The sequence below is a fragment of the Ailuropoda melanoleuca genome, chromosome 2, assembly GCF_002007445.2.
Source record: "Ailuropoda melanoleuca isolate Jingjing chromosome 2, ASM200744v2, whole genome shotgun sequence".
Taxonomy (NCBI): Eukaryota; Metazoa; Chordata; class Mammalia; order Carnivora; family Ursidae; genus Ailuropoda; species Ailuropoda melanoleuca.
Genome location: NC_048219.1, coordinates 148054792 through 148061297, shown reverse-complemented (window position 1 = coordinate 148061297; position 6506 = coordinate 148054792). Strand labels below are relative to the sequence as shown.

Genomic DNA, 6506 nt, shown 5'->3' with positions numbered 1-6506 from the left:
AGGTTAGCTCTATATAAGGTTAAAATGGCTTCTAAACTTCCAGCCTCTATTTTAGAGCCTGGCATACAGTAAAAACATATGTGACTGAATTGAACAATAACAAAAAAGACAATGATTAATTATAAAGCTCTTTGAATTCATCACTCTCACTTGATTTGCAAAGAATTATCTTCATCAACCTCCTTTTCCTATCCAAATCTAATCCACAACTCAATCATCAAATAGCACAATTGTATAAAATCTCCTGATACATCATTTCCAAGAAGTGTTATTTCCTCCATGAAACCACAGTACTTTGTTGGTATCTCTGTCATAATAACTGTATTTTCTTTTTATTTTAGTAATTTATATATAGATCTTATCTCTCTTTCTATTTCATCAGTCTCTGGAGGATAAGGGCTAAGTCTTTTTCAACTTTGTATTCCACACGTCTGTCTAGCGTAATGGCTGACATGCAGTAGATGGCCAATAAATATTTATTTAATAAATGCAGGAATGCGTCATTATGACCAGACATCAGTTGCTCTAACAACTCAGTTACGAAATCCCAGGTCCCAGGATAATAGCCTTGTCATATCCTGAGAGCAGTGACGCACAAAGTTTTGAGAAAGCTCACATTCTTTTGGATTTCTGTGGTCATGTAGTCTATCATGTTTTTTACCTACAAGAAGGTAGGCTCATGCACTTGTATTTCAAAATGGATTTATCCCTGAATGAATAGGCCATAAGCCAAATAGAAATTTTTATTTTCTTGAAATTATTTTCTTTAAAGTTAAAAATTTCTATAGATTTTTTCTTTAAATTACCAAGCAACACTAGAAGGGAGAGACACTTAGTGCTATTATTTATATTCATGTATGCATATACATGTATATGTATATGTGTATATACACACACGTTATTTTTAAAGATATCCAGACATAAAAGTTACATAGCTTTCTGCAGGAGATTATGTAACACTAACCATCTTTATGATTAGTAAGTTCTTTATATTAAACTAATGTTTTTACTGTGCTTTTGTTCAGATGCAGGATAAATAATCAAAACTGCTTGTCAGAAGTTTTCTTATTTCCTTATTTCTATTTTTCATTTATTTGAAGACAGTTATTAATTTGTCCCTAGTTAACTTAATGTGGAGATTACAAAGCTTCAATTTTTCTCATTATATGCACCTTATTTTCCATCTTATTTTTAATAAGTCCATTGTTGGCCATTTCCAGTTTTTATATGTCCTTCTTAATTTGTTTTAGGAAGATTTTATTATAGTGCACTAAATAATGATCCAGGACTAGTATTACCTTATAATTTTCTTTCAAATTTTCTAGGAATATTTAATAATTAACATAATTTATAAATTTTAAAGGCCGATTTTTTTTTTGCTAAAATTATTTCCATTTTTTTAGTTGCTCTGTTCCTAAATCAAAGTATTAGCTAGAAGAGAACCATAGCGTGTATTGTGTAAAAAATATTCTGAGTTAAAAAAAAAATGCCTTTAAACACCAATCCATAATGAAGGTTAATTAAAACTGTATATTTTTCCCTTAGCTATCAACAACTAGTTTTGGCATAGATTATTGGATTTATAATTAGATGTAATTTGACTTAATTAGTTGGCTATAGCTCTTAATTATGGTATACCTTTTCCCATTATGGCCACTGTAACAGCAGCTTAGGATAAACATTGATGATCCCCCTTGCCAGTGGGACTAGCTCTATCCCTTGGGTTATTTGTGTGATAATGAGAATGAGATTTCAGGAGTGTGACAGACGGTCTAGGCATGAAATACTGTTTTGGCACAGCTCCGTTCACTGCCTTTCAAAAATGGCAGCTTATTCCACCAAAAAAAAAAGTTTCATGTGGATTGTTATCATTTTGGTGAGGTTTTCTATTGGGAGGAGTCAAAGGGAGACTTAGGCAAATATTACAAAAAAAACAAAAACAAAACTGGGAAAGTCAAGTGTTGTTAAAAATTTCCTGAGATCTAAAATATTAACATGAGTTAACAGAATGGCTTTGCTGAATAAAATAAATCACACGTATGCTCTGAATCCCTTTGTTTAAGAATTCCATGATGCTATTTCAGCCTCACCCCCAAAATCTATTCTTAAAAGGGATATGAGGAAAGAATGTGGTAACTCAAGAAGCTAAAAATAAAGCAAGTTTGTATGTTTCCTTTGAATAAAGTTGAAGTGATAGTGATCGTCAAAGAAAACGTTTTCAAAGGAGTTAGCGAAGGATGGTCCTCCACTGTTGAATACTCACACGTGTTAGATATGGGAGCGGAGATCTGATGAGCCACAAAAATAGTTTGGTGTTGAAAATAAAAGATATCTACACAGATTATACGGTAATTTGGTACCACTTCTCCTATTTGCAGACCAAATCATTCTTAGTCCATTTCATAATAGCCAATTACAGGTTACTCAAGGGACATGGATCATGCAAATCAGCTCATATTTCACTGAGTGACTGTTTCTCGTGTGTTTTGAGCTATTATCTTCATTACAGTGCAGCACATGAATCCAACTCATCCATACCGTAATTGCTATAAATCAAGCATTTGTTTGCCATTATTTATTGCCTACTATAAAGAGTTTTAATAATATTTAGAGGGCACTGCAATAAAAGCAATCATTTATTGTGTCTGCTTACAGGGTCACTCAAGGTTTTCAACAAAAGCCAATGTCATTTCCTAATCTTTTAATATTCATAAGGTAACATCACTTGCAAATGGTACATTATGATTTATAAACATTTCCTGGCTGGGAACATAAAAGCATCATTATAATTCCTTCTCAGGAAAAACAGTCAGATTCCGTGAGGCAAATAGCAACATAGGGTACCAGAGCCCTGTGTTCTTAACCGGATCTTGTTTCTCTTTGTTCACTGCTCTTGATCATACCACTTAAACTCAGGCTAGCTATAAATTACAGAGGGCTTGTCAGAGTCCTTCTGAAAGGGAAGATCTGCGTTAGTATTTAAAAAGGAGGTTCTGACTTTCCTCTTTCATCGTGGTCATAACAGAAGTGGCATGGTGGGGTAGACAACTCTGAAGCAGAAGCCAAGGAGACCTGGGCTCAAGCTCTATTTATATCAATTACTATATGTGTGACCTTGGACAAATAAGTTAGTCTATATAACACCTGTCTTCTTTCATGTAAAATGGAAATTATAATACTTGGTCTACTTATTCAAAGGATCTCTGCAAGGATTATATGAAAGCCACTTGCAAAGTATAAGGCAATCCAATTATTAGTTGTAAGCACCACCTTCCTGTGAGAAAGGTGGCAATAATTTTCCTCCAGAACACCCTTTGTAAGTCATCATAAAGGACTGAAGAAATATACTACTTTGTACTGATCTAGAAAAATCATGGAATCTCAGTTATATCGACTCTCCATATCAGTGTTAAATTTTGTCTACCACATCCCCAGACCTTGCTCGGGCATCTCCAATGATGAGCAACACATTGCTCTTGTCAGTAACGTACTAAATCTGATAGTTCTCCCTAATTCAGTGCTACAATCTATTTTATTTTGGGACAGACACAACAAGCCTAATGTCTCTCTTCTTTATCAGTCTCTCCTATATTTGAAGACAAACACATGTCCTTCCCAAGTCTTGTCTTTTTCATATGAAATACTTCTAATTCTTGTAATAATTTTTTATGAAACTATTTTCAAGTTACTGATATATCTGGGTCAATGTATTCTGAACAATAACTTGATCTGATTAAACTTAATTCGACTCTGTTAAAAAATACTGAATACTACGTGCCAGAGATGTGTTAGATTTCAGAAATATAAAGCTGAACAAGGTACAGTGAGTGCCCTCAAGTGGCTCCTACTCTAGCCCAGCCAACCTTCATATTTATGGCTATCTATAGTACAACACAGTCAGCCGAAATATACTGAACACGTACTCTATGCCAAGCTCTTTGGCATGGCCTGGGAATTCAGCAGATGAATTCTGCCTTCGCCAAGCTTTCATTTTTGTGGGGGAGTAAAGATAGGTAAGGAGTCATTTGTAAACAAGTTTATTAAGTGAGGAAGGAAAGAGTGTTTTAGAAAGGAGGAAGAGTGTCATGTCCTTGAATGCACGGACCATTTCTATCTTGTTCCCTTGTAATCCTTAGTATCTAGCGTGTGCTTAGCATATAGTATGCATTCTGTAAATACCCTGACTAATGAAAGCAAGCAGGCAGGTAAAAATTCTTAGAGTGTGGCGTAAGAAGGAAGGGATGTAGGAAGGGACCTCCAGCAGATAACATGACAGCTGTCCACATCCCTTTAGGTCTTAGGGACATAGTACTGAAGATACTTTGCCTGTCCCTGAAGCAGACCAAATGTGCTAGGAAATTTACTCCTCGATCCCTCCCCGCCCCCTGCCCCTTCAGCAGCTTTCAGCCAAACACTAATGAGAGGTGGGACATAATACTACCTGTCCCTCTGGTGGGACAATTAGGCAGCACAGGTTTTATCATGATCCTGGAGTTTTCTTCAGTGGACTTAGCTTTAGTTATCTTCAGTGGTAACCGCCTTGACAAAAGACACACCATACTGGCTGACTTCTCTTCTGCATCTCATTTCCCCGCTTTTCTACCAGTGCTTCCTTCATGGTGCTCAAAACCTTATTTCTGTGTCTACTTCCGGGGAACCCACCCTGAGACAGGGCCACGTAATACAAGTGCTTATAAACCATATTAAAGAGTTTAAAGTCTACCACAATTTAAAGTGCTATATTAACAGTATAATTAAAGTATTAAAAAGATTTTGTTCGTGTCATTTTCAGGATTCTTACTTAGCCTAGTATGAGCTCTGGGTGGAACCTCACGCCCTGCCCCCATACTAAAAATAGGAAAGTGGATATGAGCCCACATCTAGTACCTTCCTCTGGATAACAGCTGCATTCCTAACTGGAAATTGGTCTTCATATAAACCTAGAGTGTGGTTTGGGAAAAAAGAAAAGATACGGGTGATACCCTGACTTTTTAGAGAGTTCTCCCAACTTGATGGCTGGGATATATTGAGCACTCTAGAGGCACTAAGAGCTTGTCCTGGGTCTCCTGAAGAGTCTCATGCACATTAACTGAGACTGATGCACTGGCCCCAACAACATGCAGGCTACTCTGGACACTGATGCTCAGAAGGAGGATGGGTAGGAACACCAACACAGTGACTACTTGAAACACACACTCCAAACACAACTGATTGCTCCAGACCATCCTAACAGGGTGGTCATAATCACAACTCCTAACATACCAACTCTCTAAGACAGATACACTATTTCAGAGCTTCTACCCTGGAGGGAAAACAGATGACCATGGACTGTGGATCGCCTAGTCTTACCAACTAGTCCCAGTACCCCAGGCACCCCAGTGAGGTCAGGATGAGATCATTTGCAAGGCCCAAAGTACTATCTTCTACCTAGCTATATAATATACTTCTATCTAATAAAACACTGACTCTCTAAGGATCCACGGAATATTATTTCCAAGTTATAACTCCAGCCACTGAATGTATCAGCACCTAATGATTGTGTGAACATTACCAACTCTTAATTTATAATTAACGTCAATGACTCAAGACCTTTTGATTATGACTGCTAATGAGAATGCTGTATGTTTCTTAATATTTCTTTACCTCTTCTTTCCAAAATTAATTTCAGCATGAAGACAAGGTGTAACATTAAAAAAATTCTATTCTTAACTTATTATTAAACATAAAACACATATCAGAATACTAATTACTTTTGAGACTGTCACAAAGACAGGCTTTTAGACGAAAGTGTTTTTTTTTTTTCTGATATCTGCATTTAGTTGTGGTGAACTATAAATTGTTCTCTCAAGAGTATAATTGGATTCCTTCCTTCCTTCCTTCCTTTCCTTTCTTTCCTTCCTTCCTTCCATGTAGAATACTTCACAAATTTGCATGTCATCCTTGTGCAGGGGCCAGTCATGCTAATCTTCTCTGTATTGTTTCAATTTTAGTATGTGTGCTGCCGAAGCGAACACTGATCGCTGGATTTCTTAAGTGGTATATATAAGAACATTTTTCCTCAGCTTAAAATGAAATATTTAAATATATATGAATAAATACCTAAATTTGCTAGGCACGAGGAAAAAGTTATGCAACATTGGTTATATTCATGAGATAGAATTTTCACCAAAAAAAGTGACAAATATTTGCAATTTGTTAACATACAGCCCTACCCTATATACCCTACAGAGACCGATTGAAACACAGTTTTTACAGCTATATGTTGACCCACCAACTCCACATTTGCAAATTCATATTAAAAATTATAAAAAGATAGGCGATGATTTGGCTGTAAGACTATATATAACATTCTTGCTTATAGTATCAAAAACTTGGGAAAAGCCTAAATATTTAGTCACATAGATTAGTAAAATTAATGTTGGGAGTCTCTATCTACATTCTTTTCAGCCCTTAAGAATATTATAGATGAATATTTATTGACATTAGAAAATAATTTATCATTCATT

At 35.8% G+C, this 6506-nt stretch overlaps 1 non-coding gene across 1 annotated transcript; it reads right to left on the bottom strand.

The window, feature by feature from the left end:
• Positions 1 to 5903: 5903 nt before the first annotated feature.
• Positions 5904 to 6014, bottom strand: LOC117801212. Its single transcript, XR_004623742.1, has one exon. It is a non-coding gene; the product is annotated as a U6 spliceosomal RNA (small nuclear RNA).
• Positions 6015 to 6506: the final 492 nt, after the last annotated feature.